Raw genomic sequence first — 14,076 nt, 5'->3', positions numbered from 1 at the left:
TGGGGCACTAAATGATCCAGGCAACATTTGGGGAGCTATGGTTCAGCCAAATCCCACATGTCCTGATTTCCATCTGTATGGTGGTTACCCAAGTGTGTGTCTGTCCACATGGGCTAAATCTGAAGCAGCCAAAAAAAAAAAAGTGAGAGCTATAGCAAAAATATCAGATGTCAGCTCTCCTTGGCCCCCTCTAATGCCACCTGTGTCCTTAAACAAGTGCTCTGAGTCCACTTCCTGAGAGAAGAAAGAAAACTTTCTCTAATTGCCCCCTTTGAATGCCATTGCCAATACTGAAAATGCCAGTAAAGTATGTATCCAAAATCTATGTTAAGTCAATAGGGAAAATGGATAATATGAATCACAAAGAGTTGGGTGACTGGTAGCTAAGAAGAAGTGAACTATTAAAAGGGGGAAGGATTGGGGCGCCTGGGTGGCTCAGTGTGTTAAAGCCTCTGCCTTCGGCTCAGGTCATGATCCCAGTGTCCTGGGATCGAGCCCCGCATCGCATCGGGCTCTCTGCTCGGCAGGGAGCCTGCTTCTTCCTCTCTCTCTGCCTGCCTCTCTGCCTACTTGTGATTCCTCTCTCTCCGTCAAATAAATAAAATCTTTAAAAAAAGAAAAAGATTTTTTATAAAAGGGGGAAGGAAAGGAGGGGGCTGGGAGGGGAGGAGAGAAAAAGCGAGGCAAGAGAGAGGAGGGAAGGAGAGCAAATGAATCCAAAGGGAGAGCTTTTTTTTTTTTTTTCTAAGCAGAAACATACTAGCTGGAATCATTCAAAACCTCACCTCCTAGAAAGTGCCTGCCTTTTGAGGTATTGGAAATAGCCTTTTTTTTACCACCACAGCTGCTATCCTAGCCTTCCAAATGCTTAGGTAAACAGTCAACAGCTTGAAAAACCACTGACAGCCCTAGAACCAGAACTCACTTTCATCCGGCATGTGGAAAGTCAGGCAGGCAGGATACAGTTCTCCAGAGGTTTCAGAACTGCAACCCCCACCCCCAGCCCACCACAGCCCTACCTGTGGCATGGCTGACCACTAACAAAAGGGTCAGCCAAATTCAAGTTTGGCAAAGGAGGCTGCCTGAGATTTTTTTAAACCACACTGGTAAAAAAGGAACAAAGGCTGTATTTCAGAATCAGGCTGTTCTGCCTTTGGGCACTGCAACTGAACTCTTCCACACATTTAAGCTTGAAATTCATATTCCCCAAGTTCCTTAGTAGGGTGATTCAAAGTAAAGGGCAAAAGTACAAGGAAGATAGTTTTTTGTTCGCTTCTTTCTCACAGTGAAAAGATGAGGATAACATCAAGAACATTACTGACAGCATCTATCAAAAGGCAATGAAGTAGGAGGCAGCAGTTTCAATCCAGATTAGCAAGAATGGGAATGAAAGCATCAGAGCATCCTGATAAAAACAAACACACAAACATATGCACCAAGAACCTTTGCAATGTTTCCATTATCTTGATTTCAAGCTCCAGAATGCAAGCACTAATGGTTCCCTAATCCACCCAAGCTGCCTCACAGCAGCCATCAATAAGCCTGACCCACCTTTTCAAATGAGTTCCCACCCTTAACCACCTTAGTTTATGAATATTTCTCCCAAAAACAAAAATACCAGTGGAAGATTTCAAAGAACCAAGAACTTGAATCAAACCATGAGCTTAAAACAGGGAGAAACAACACCAATTTGCTAAACCCCAAATGAAATAGTAATTCTAACAGTCTGAAAGCAGCAACCAGTAAGCTGACTTGAACCAGAAAAAAAACCCTCCTGTTCCCTGAATCAATCAAACTTGTAACAAACCCCGAGAGTCCAATCAGTCCAAATTCCTGCAAAGAGCACACACATCAAAACTTGGTTTCACCTTGGTTTCCACCGTTTGACTTTGGTCAAGTTACTTATACATGATTTTGGTCTCAGCTTGCTTACTTTGGAATGGCAGGGGCTGTGGTTACCAATATTCCAGGTTGATAGTCTATGCCGATTGTGAAATTTACTCTAGTGACAAAATAGAAAACAACTGTCACAATTTGGCCCTAATTTCCAGGAAGGAGGGAGTTGGACCCCTCTAACTCTCCTCATGGTTTCTGTTTCTAGCTTACTTTGAAATATGCTCACAGAAGAGTTAAGCAACTGTGTTTGCTTAGCCTTGGAAACAGTAAACCTAATATTCCTCTTCAGAATGTTTCTTTTCAAAAAATGTCCCAGGAGCAGTTTGTTTTCTTCAAATGAAAGCTATAGGTGAGTTATCCGGCCCAAAATGGGAAAAGGGGAAGAAAGAAAGTAATCTAGAAATTCCTGAGCACCTACTGGATGCCAGACAAGTCATAGTACTTTACATTATTTCTTAAATTAGACCTCACAACACAGCTATATGCTAAACATTATCTTCATTTTAAGGTAAGGAAACTGAGGCTTACTGATGTTAAGTGATTTGCTTACACTCACTCAACTGATAAGTGATAAAAATGGGATTTGAATTCAAGCAATCTGAATCCATTACTATACTAACATTCTAATGATTAAAGTCTGAATGACTGAATTCCTTCTGAATTCAGTGATTCAGATGGACTTGCTTAGGGAATAAATCACACGCTGAGTCAATACAGTGAAAACAAACTTCCTTGCACGTGCACTGGGTTGGCAATTTTTTTTTTAAATTTCATCAGACAATGTGGTTAAGACCACTGGGCTTTAAAAGTAAAACAAACCTCAGTTGCTCAAGTTCTGGCTTATGGACAAAGTACTTAATCATGCTGCCTCTGGAGTTTTTTCACCTGACAAATGGGAAAAGAAGAAGTATCTACCTGATTGGGTTGTTGAGAAACATTAATGATGTGATAGCAGCTAGCACAGTGGTTGGCTCAAAATTGTTCAATAAATGCATATTAGATCTATCCTTATACTCATAAGAACTCATAACAGAACAAGAAAGGAAAAGTTGTAAAGAAAACCAAGATTCATTGAACTCAAGTGCTCCCTGGCCTGTAGAACAGACTTAGCATGAAAGAAGTTTTCAGTGGCCCACCCGTACCCTCTAAAACTAAGCTGCATCTTGTAGATTAGCATATTCATGAGACAACATGAATATACTAATTGGCAGTGCCTAAGTAGTAGCAAGAAGACTTGTCATGCGGTCTGCTGAACAGCAATTGTCCCTCATTTCCTGGAACCTATCCTTCTAAAGAGAGGGTTGGAAAGTAGCAGACAGAAGTACTACTGGTAGTACCAGGTGGGCTAACCCTTTTCTCCCCTCAATTCTTCAAGCCCTACCTTCTCTCTCACCCATTCACTTTTGGCCCATTTCTCATATACTCCTCTCTTCTCTCGGTTTATTCTAGTTTTATTATCATTCCTTCCTTGGCCATAGCTCTGTCTCTGTACATCAACATTAAGTGGTATTTATGGAATGTGCCTGGCACTGCACTAGGTGAAGTGGAGGGACATCCAAAAGTTAATTGAAGAGACATGTGTTCCATGGCCTAATAGATCAAAGATACACAGGTAGACTGGTGTTTTGGCAATATCGTAAATGCAGATATAACAAAATGATCTGGTTGATTTCAGAGCACAAAGTAGTTTGTTCATCCAGTCAGTGATATACATATTGAAGAATTTAGAAAAAAAGTATGGTTGTCTACAACTTAATTTGAAATCATAAAAAGATGTATAAATGGATGGATAGGTGATAAAGCAAATAGAGCAATGTGTTAGTTATAGAATCTAAGTGGTGGATATAGGGGTACTTACTGTACAATTCATTAATGGTCTCTGTATATTAAATTTTTTCACCATAAGGGGTTGAGAATAAAGAAGAAGGATAAGGAGTATAGCTTTCTCAATTTCAAATGTTTCAGAACAAAATATCACATTTATATAAAGAAGCATATGGGCACCGGTGTGGCTCAGTTGAGTTGAGGGGCTGACTCTTGATCTTGGCTCAGGTCATAGTCTCAAGGTCTTGGGATACAGCCCTGCCTTGGGCTCCATGCACAGCAACGAGTCTGCTTGAAATTTTCTCTCCCTCTCCCTTTGCCCCTCCCCGCCAATAAATATATTTTTAATTTTTTTAAAAAAGGCAGCATAAACCAAAATAGGACAAAATGTTAAAAACTGGTGAATCTGAGTGAATGGCATGACAGTCCTGTATTATTTTTGAAAATTTTATTTAAAATGATTTCAAAATAGAAGGTTAAAAGATAATTTGTGGAATGCTGATCCCTTTTACCTAATGTCTGAGTTGCCATTTTTAGTAGAGAGGATATTGGGTCAATAGTAGTGGAGAAACTGGAAAGAATGGGGGGCCAATAATCAACCCATAGATATACCTTGGGTGCCTACTATATGCAAGACACCATGCTAGGCACTGTAGAGGATGCAAAAACACAATAAGCACAGTCCCTGCCCTGAGAGGGGTCACAATGCAGGTGAGGCCATAACAAAGCAGTGTCTGAAAGGGTAACTGGCTGGAGGAGAAAAATTCTGTAAGAGAGAAGTATGAAGATTGGAAAGGTAGGTTGGAACCAGATGGCAGAAAGGCCATGCGAAGGAGTTTGGACTTCATCCTATGGATAATGGCAAGCCATTTACCATATCGGAGTCGGGGAAAGAATATGTTCTAAACTGACAGCTTAGATAGTATAGTCTGCTGAAGCACAGGTACCCTCAACATGTATTTGTTTTATATTCATATACTTCTGGCCCTTCTATCTACTTCCCATATCTGGATGTGGCCTTTAAGGTTTTTCAACTTTCCGAATGCTGCCCATTTTTAAAACTGACACTCTCTGTCATCTTTCCAGCCTCTGTCCCTTTCCTTCCCCCAACCCCCAAGGGGAGTTGCCCAGCACTCACGTCAGCCCTGCTGACTTAGTAAGCAATAAATAAGCCTCATACAGTTTTTTAAAGCAAGTTGCTAAGCTCTGAATCTCTGATTTCCTTCATGGTAATCAAGCCCCAATTACTACGGAGATCATTGATTTGAGGTGGAAAAATGAATATTCAGCTAAGCAACATGTGAAGAAGTACAGGAAGGTATGTCCTATGTGTAGAAGGAAACAACTGTTCAAAGGGATTTTTGGATATTGAAAGAAAACCTAGTGCAGATGACACTGTTAAATATACTGCAAGTGACTACCTCTCAAGACTTCCAAACTAAAAGGTGGAGGTTTTCTATCTTGGTTTCCCACCCCACCCCAGCCCATCCTCTAATCCAATCATGTCACTCCCACATTTAACACCCTGTACTGGATCACCCCTGCCCAGCTCCTTAGCAAGCAGACTTCCTTCACCAACTGGCCACAAGGTACCTTTCAGATTGTCCTGTCCCCCACCCAACTCCCAGTGAATCACACACAAGATCTTAGCTTTTTCTAAACTATCCATTCTGACACGTGACTACTTTGCATGCGTTGGTGCTCCCCCTACCTACCTCTCTTTCCACCCGGATTCTAGGCAATTTCGACTCATCTTTGTGATTCAGACTCTGGTCTATGTTACCAACCTCTAGCAATTATTCCCTTCATCATGTTTCCAGGGCACCTTGTATATTACCTCCTTCTCTGAAGTAATGTATCTTTCCTACTGTAATGTAATTACTGGTTTGGGCGTTTATCTCCACCCCCTCCACTTAACTGTGAGCTCTCTAAGGGCAGGCAGGGACTACTTCTAAATGATCACTCTTCCTAGTGCTTACCATAGGGTCTGGTCCTGTATATGTGCTCAAATGTCTATTGAATAAATGAGCTGGGATATCAAGTGCTCCTTGAACTCAAACTCAGCATCTCTCCAAAGGTAAAAATTAGAATATTATGTGACCAAAGTAATCCTAGTGAAGTATGTTTGAGGACTTGACGGAAGGAGAAATGGTGGGAGGACATATTATGGGGTCTTACTGTGGCACAGTTTCTACCCCAGGAAGCTCTTACTGGCCGCTGTTACTGGCTAAAAAGAAGAACAGCTGGAGTGGCCAAGAAGGGCCCTTACTAGGGATTTCCCCATCATTATCTTTCACAGTTCAGCACTGAATGAAGTAAAGTTGTTTACATAACATTCTCCACACAGTGCTTGAGTCTTCTGAATTACAGCCAAAACTCCATTTGTGCTCTGCCTACAGATACATATGGACCAGACTTGTTAACCAGTAGTCGCTCAGAGTTCTCCAGTTCACATTCTCACCTGTCATTATTACACCAAGGGACAACCTTTTGCTGGGACAGGACCACTGAAAAACTGAGAAAAAACCTTTAAAAAAACTTTTATTTTTCTTCTACATCGCCTATATATTTCACAGCACCTCCCGTCCTGCATTGGTTTATACCGTGTATCAGTACAGGCAAAAAAAAAAAAGAAGAGAAAAAGAAAGAAAGAAAATGAAGACTTTAGCAAAACTTGACGCTCGTAGGCAAGAAAAAGAGGAAGCAACATTGAGGCCTGGAATATAAATCTTTAGACATATGATCTGTTGCCACTTCTGGAAAGTAAACATTTCAGCTGTTTTAAACAAACAGCAAAAGCAATTAGCCCTTTCTGTAAACTAAACTGAGGTGTATGCTGAATTAAAAAAAAAAAACTGAGTCTGTTTTGATCTTCAAAAATGTCAAACTGGTAAACATTTCGCTTTTTTTGTACACATAAATCTATAAGCCGAGCCTAGCTTGCAGAAGATTTAAGAGACATAAAATTTGTCTGAGGTGTCTGCCAAATCTCTGCAGCAGAGAGAAACCCTGGAAAAGCTGACATAGTCATAACTCTCACATCACTAGCAGGCTTGTGCAGGGCTCCGTACACAGTCACTGTTCCTTCTCTCAAAGTGTTTGTAAACAGAGAAGTAGATCATTTGCTTATCAGCTATGTGGTAGCTCATTTTTGCCTATATATCCCAGAGAGGAAAGTGAAAACTGGGATATGAAGGGGGCAAAAAATAAGTCCCTACTGGCGCATATCCCAGTTTTCAGCTGGAGAGATTTTCATTTGTATCATGGACCTGCTTGTTAAAATCTTCTCTGTCATTTGCTCTTGCACACTCATTCTTGTGTGTACATTAGGTCAACCTCTGTCTCTGCCTCTCTGTCTGGAAGGCATCGAAAGAGGGTATTTATAAGTATCTAGTGCAGTGTCTAACAGAGTACTTTGCACATAATAAGCCCACTTTAATCCATTAAATGAATTGAACCTCTATCTGTAATTTCTGTATTCAACTTATCTGATCATGGAACAAGAGAATTATAGATTCTTTCTCTTGGATTATTTAAAAGCAATAATTCCTTATAAAGCAATATCATTTTATCCAGACAATTCATGCTTAGGACTTCTATCCCTTAAAAGCATCCATTTCTGCACAATGGATTTTATTTGTAAGGCAAATGAAGGAAAGACCATGCTGCAGGATCCTGATTGACAATACGAACACTGATACATTTTGTAGAGAAAATCAGATATCCCATATTCACCTGATTGTATGTCGTTACGGTAATCCACTACATATGTCTAAGACCACTTAACAATGCAGGAATATAGTGCACGCATGGGCTGCATTCTGTAAATAGGATTAACCGTTGAATTCAACCAAGGTCTTCCCTGGGGAGAGATTGCTGGAAAATACATCTACGTGACATTTAAAAAAAATAAATTAACCAATGACATTGGCTCCCATGAGACACATTGTTTCTTGTACATTCAATTCTATCACAGTTTTCCGTAGCTCTCTGCTGACATCCCCATCCCAAAAGACATAGAATTTCAAAACAGAAAGAAAAACAAAGCAATTGGAGCTCTTCTGTTTCTCCTGCATGAAGTGTTATGTACACAAAGGAAAGATTTCTGTACAATAGGGCAATGTGAACTGTAACATGGTGAGATCATGTCAGTCTGGACCATTCTTGTTAAGCTGTGGTCACACAGAACTTGCCCAAGGAAATGTACAAAGTCTGAGCGTATACTGACTATAATTGGCCAAGGCTACAGGAAAATGAAGAGAACTGTGTTACAGAAAGAAGTTTCGATTTTTTTTCCTTTAAAAAATGTTCTTTATGATGATGATTTTTCTTCCCACTTTACGTATTTAAATTAATTCTCCTCATCTGTAAAGTAGAGATAACTATTGCATGTATTTAATATGTTTACTGAGGATGGAATGAAATCCTGGTGCACAAGAGTTAACCCATACAGTCCACATCAACATTTGGCTAGCATTAACTAAACTCTTATTAAATGTCAGGCACTGGCCTAAGACACCAAGAAAAAGTAAATCACAGGAGGAAAAAGTAACACTGGGGAGAAAAGCAGAGAGCTGATTTTCAGAAGTTTTAAAAGCCAATCTAAGAAGTTTGGATTCTATCTTAAGGACAATGGGCAGTCTCTGAACTATTTTATATAGAACTGGATAGCTTCAGATTTGCGATTTAGAAAAATCATTCTGTCAGCACTGGTGGAAAACAGATTGGAAGGGAAGCAGGTTGGAGACAGTAGTAATCCAGGCTAAAAGTTGTGTGTGTGTGTGTGTGTTGCAGGGTATATGGGGGGGGGGCGGTGTGCCCCAAACTAAGGCAATGATGATAGGGGTAGACACAGGAAAGACATTTTTAATAACTTTAAAAAAGTAACAAATACACTATTATAGATTATTAGAAAGGAAAATTATGTAAAAGGTTAAAACCAGAACTCATGATACCTTACCATTTACAGCAAACCGCTATTGCATTTTTGTGTGTTAACATTACAGGATAGTAATTTCCGATGTATGCATGCATAGGGGTGTGTGTGTGGCGCCACGTGCATGTGTATGTGTGTGTTTAAACTGGAATTTATCAGCTTCGTAACCTGAATTTTCTCTTAATATATCATAAACAATTTTCAACATCATTAAATATTTTTTTAGCAACATCAACTTACATGGCTACTTAGTACAGTAATCTAGTCTATAGATCTAGCATAATTGATTCAATCCAAATCTCTAGTATTGGGGACATTTAAAATGCTATGTTTTTCTCCTTTTCCTGGGATATTTATCCTGAGAGCTAAAATTCTGAAACTATCACATTTACGTCCTCAGCATAGAGCCCTAGACATTGAAGTGGTAGATAGAAAGCTATGTCCAATTTTAAGATTTTTGATACACACTGGTAATTTCTCTCCAGAAGGGTTGTATCAAATTACAGTCCCAGTAGTAGCATCTACGAGTGGGAGACCCATTTGAGACTGATTTCAAGGATGGAGTCAACTGCATTTGGTGGGTGGAGGAGGAATGGCTCCTTGGCAGACTATTGGGCCGGGAACAATGTGAACCCTGTCAAGTGGAGCAAAGCAATGAGCAGGCCTAAGGAACAGGTGGCTGGGTGGATAATTGAGGAGAATGAAAAAGTTAAGGGGACCACAGGAGAGTGAAGGAAAATGAAAAAATGAGAAAGAAACCTCTAGTGAAGTTATGCATTCAGGACACTTTAAGTTACTGCTTTATTCAGCAAAAGCAGCTAATGTAGCAAATAGCTCATCTTCTCGTAACATTTGGCACTATGGTACCAAAGTTCTGAATTACATTCATATGACTATGTGTATCCATCTCTTTCATCCAATAACCATTTTATATTTATCTACCAAGTGCTAAGAGCTGTTCTGGATTCTCTGGGTATAGAGATAAAAGAGACTTGGCGTCTGCCCTCAAGGAGCTCACAGTCTAGGGGAGAGCCAGACACATCCACAGACTGACACACTATAGTGTGGTGCAGCCTAGGACAGAGGTAAGTGCAGGGTTCCATGGAGGCCAGGAGCCTAACATTGTTTCATGTATGCTTGCATGTGTCTGTGCGTAGTGTGGGGGCAGGGAGAGTTGCAGGAAAGGCTTCAGAGGTGTTGATCCTAGTGGCGGGTATTATGGAGGGCACGTTTTGCATGTAGCACTGGGTATGGTGCATAAACAATGAATTCTGGAACACTGAAAAGAAATTTAAAAATAAGTAAAAATTTTTTTTAAAAAAGAGGTGTTGATATTTGAACTGAGACTTGAAGGAGGAGTTCCTCAGATGACTAAGGGTCACAGATCATACTCATATTCCTTACCAGTGCCTTGAATATTTGTGCCACTGCTGTCAAGGGCACTCAATAAGGCAGTGAAGCTGCCTGTGTGTAATCCAAACCCATTCGTGAAAACAGCCTCCAGTGTTACCTTCATGTATATCATGTCCATGGACTGAGTTTGGCAATAACATGCACATCTTAGAATATAAAGGTTAACAGACAAGTGACATAGAGACTTTCAAAAATAAGTCTGATGACACCGACAGAATATAATAATCACTTCTACCAAGTCCTACTAATTTTACCTTCTAAATGTCTCTTATATCTGTTCCCTCCTCTCATATGCAGCTCCCTTGGGTCCTCAACATCTCTAGCTTCCTAACTGGTCAGGCCCCCCCTCCAGTGCATTCTAAAGTAAAAATCTCATTATGGTGCTCCTCTCCTAAAATATTTTAATGTTTTTTATTGCCTACAATCATTAATTCCCAAATTTTATTTGAGTACTATCATATTCACACACCACGTGTACTATTATTTACTTAACATCTGTCTTTAAATAAACATAAAACTTGTTTACTTTCTATTTTTACTAAGCCATTTCCTCCATAACCTTAGGTTTGATGATATAATTCAGTTTTACCTTTTATGAGACACATCAGAATATATAATTACTAAAACTTAAAATGCTTGTGGAAGTACAACATAACCACCACTGGAAGATATCCTACAGTTTAAAAAACAATGGCCTATGGGAGCACATCCAAATTTCTTTCTTTTTTTAAAAAAAGTATTATTATTATTATTATTATCATTAAGTAGGCTCCATGCCCAGCATGGAGCCCAAAGCAGGACTTGAACTCACAACCCTGAGAGCAAGACCTCAGCTGAGCTTAAGACTTGGATGCTTATCCGACTCAGCCACCCAGGCACCCTGAGCACATCCAAATTTCTTAGCACTGCATTCAGGGTACTTCACAAATGAGCCCCAACCTATTTTTCCATTACAAACCTTCCTTTCCCCAAACAATCTATACCCTAGCCATGCTGAATTCCTAAATATTGAATGGACATGCTTTGCTCTTCTATAGCCACATATCTTTCACAGACTGTTCTTTCTAATCTGGAATGCCTCCTCTCTGCTGCTCTCTGCCTGGAAAACTCATTATCCTTCAAGACCTGTCAGGTCACCTCTTTACAGAAGACTTCTCCCTGACAGTTAGACACTCCTTCCTTTACCCTTCCAATAGCACTTTGTCCCTATCTCTGTTATACTACACATTATCTCAGAATTACGGTCATACACCTCCCCAGACAGACCTAGGGAGAGCTCACATCTCATACTCTGTTGCATCCTGAGCACTGCATGTGAGCAAAGGTCACGAAGGAGACCTAGTGACATAGGAGGTCACTTAAAACAAAAGCTATAATAAAGCCTAAAGTAATGTTCAGGTCAAAATAGCTTACATGTAAGACATGTCTTTTAAAGAGAATTTATCTGATTCAGAAATAGCCATACTGACTATAGTTTTGGCAGACACAATTAGCTACGGCTGCAATAGCAGTTAAGCTAATTCGGTTTTGGCAGTTACTTTACAGCACACACATACTGACATAGAAACTAAAAGTGAATCATTTGGGTTTCTGCCAGGGTGATCAACACAATAATCTTTCCTTACCACAAATGGAAAGTCAAGAACAAAAGTGAACAGTGAGACTAGTAAACCATGGCAGAGAGAGCCTGGGCTTTCAAGCCAGCGATCTATACACCCAAACCCCAAATCAACTCCTTACAATCCATATGACTTTGGGTAAATTGTTTCACTTCTCTGCGTTTTAGCTTTCTCTTCTAGAAAACTGGGAAAAATAGTACCTACTTTGTAAAACTCTTAAGATAATGCAACAAAGTGCTTATGATAGTGCCTGAACATTACATGGGCTCAATAAATAGTGATTATTATTGCCCAGTGAAATGACAATTCAGATAACATGACGTATAAGGACAGCAAATATACTTCTTAAGACAATAAATTTACAGCACCAGGCTTTAAAATGACAGCTGTAGGGTAGTAGCTAAGAATAGCCACTAATAAAACATGTATAAGACAAAGTTTTTCTTGGATTTAAATTAAACTCACACCTGGAACATACCACCACACTTCTTTGTGTTCTTCAAGAAATGATCTCAAATCAGGTTCCCCTAGGATGAAAAGAAAAACACACACAAAAATCACCCAATCTTAATTTTTTGTCTTTAGTTTTGCTTGATATAGAATAATATCCAAACTATGTGGATGCTTTAAAGTATCCTGTTATTATGACCCAGGCTTTCCAACACTATTTCTTTCACAATCTCTCCTTGATGACACCTTTTATTCCAGTCAGGTATACCCATGCCCGCCCTTCACAAAAGTGCTCTCTCTTTAATCTACCCTTCTCAGATACCAGTTCCGGTACCAGAAAGCATTTTCTCTCTCCTCTTTGCCCATTTCAAATCCTCTTTACTCCTTTGGAGCTGAAATTTAAAATTCACCTCCTCCACAAAGCCTACCAGGACTGCTCTGGAAGACAGAGGACAATGTCAACTCCCAACTCCATCAGTATTACAAATTTTTTGTACGTTTTTGTAATAATAAAATAATTGATACGGTCTGTTTCGCCGTCTAATTTATTCCGCAGTCAGTATGCCCCCTAAATCATTGTCAACATCAGTGCTGTAGGAGTCCGTACTGGAAAACCCAAAAGCGCTCGGTTTTTAAAAGAGGTCTAACTTGCCTTTGCCTCTCACCAAAGCACTGCACTGAACCTTAACCACATGTTCCTCAAAAGCGAAATTTCTTCTATTACTACTCCCCACCCCTTCTAGAAACTGACGAGAAACCCTTTCCACTCCAAAGATCTGGTCAGGGAAGGGCCAGGTGGCTGGAAGGGCCAATAAAGAGAGGGCGACGATCTTCATCTCACCAGCAAGGAAGCAAAAAGTGAAAATTTGGCAAAAAGTCACTCTCTAGGCGTGGCGAGAATTCCCACGCCCCCAGAGGAAACATCGGGGAGTGTGTGCATTGGGAATGGTGTGTGCCCAAATCTGAAATGTAAACTGAGGGAAGAGAGGAAACTCCTCCCAGTAGTAAAGAGTCCAGACGTCGCCTAAGAAGATCCCGGTAGAGAACCCTAACTTCAGATTTCTGAGGTGGCACCGGACGGCAGCGGGGACAGACGATAGCGTTGTAAGGAGAAAAAGAAAGCGGGCGAAGTAGGAAAAGAAGTAGAGAGGGCGCGCTCCCGAGGCTCAAAACTCAAGGAAACTGCCGTGGAAAAACTCAAAAACCCACCCCAAACTCCCAGTCCCGACACCCCCTCCCCGGCAGAGGCGGAGTTGGGCGGAGTTAAACGCCGAAGACAGCGGCCCGGAAGCACCCTCCTCCCTAGCCCCCCTCGGTCCCACAGTCCCCAGCCATAGCCACTCGGGCTTTCTGCCTCTCTGACCTCCAGCTCCCCGGCTACCGAAGGGCTACTTCTTATACAGCCGTGGAAAATCGGGCCGGCGTGACAGCTTCTGAGAGTACGGCGCCCTCGCGGCGCCTCACGTCAAGCCACGGTCTTCCCAACTCCCCGCCTTGTGCTAGCCGGCTTAGGCCGGACGCTCAGGCCCAGGGCCAGATTCTCACCCACTACAAGGCGGCTTCAGCCTCTCCTATTGGTTACTGGTCACCAGGGAAGCCTGAGGCCCAGTCCCTTGTCCTCATGGGAAATGTAGTTTTAGGCCGCTGGAGGCTGTGCTTCCTGGGGGGGGTCTAGTGTCGGCATTGGCGGAGAGACTCAAGTGAGGACAAAGGATTATGGGAGATGAAGTTAAGGCCCTTCTTTCTGAATACCCACAATTCCTACCACCAGTTGGATCAACACTGAGTTCAGATGAGGGAGGGTATTGTGGGTGTTGTAGTTTGCAATGTAGTGCCCTACAGACTCTCGCTTCTTGGGGTATGGTGATGTGCTTGTGGGGGTTCAAGATTTATTTTACTATTGGTTAAGCTGTTAGCATTTTGGGGGAAGCACTTTAT

General features: G+C 41.1%; 1 protein-coding gene across 13 annotated transcripts in view; it reads right to left on the bottom strand.

Annotated features, from left to right (window-relative positions):
* Nucleotides 1-13,714, bottom strand: part of ENOX2 (ecto-NOX disulfide-thiol exchanger 2) — a 304,031-nt gene extending 290,317 nt beyond the window's left edge. For 4 of the 13 annotated variants that reach the window (XM_082717703.1, XM_082717705.1, XM_082717706.1 and 1 more), the window contains exons 1-2: nucleotides 13,502-13,698; nucleotides 12,156-12,215 (exon numbers count right to left, since the gene is read on the bottom strand). The gene's annotated coding sequence lies outside the window, so the exon portion shown is untranslated. Of the gene's footprint in view, nucleotides 1-12,153; nucleotides 12,216-12,803; nucleotides 12,859-13,501 lie in introns of those variants that run through there. The other 9 variants (XM_082717709.1, XM_082717704.1, XM_082717710.1 and 6 more) reach the window with 7 other exon arrangements.
* Between the last annotated feature and the right edge of the window lie 362 nt (nucleotides 13,715-14,076).

The sequence above is a fragment of the Mustela nivalis genome (genome assembly GCF_964662115.1).
Source record: "Mustela nivalis genome assembly, chromosome: X".
In the NCBI taxonomy this organism is placed as follows: Eukaryota; Metazoa; Chordata; class Mammalia; order Carnivora; family Mustelidae; genus Mustela; species Mustela nivalis.
Note: the sequence above shows the minus strand (reverse complement) of the source record. Positions and strands in the feature narration are given on the sequence as shown.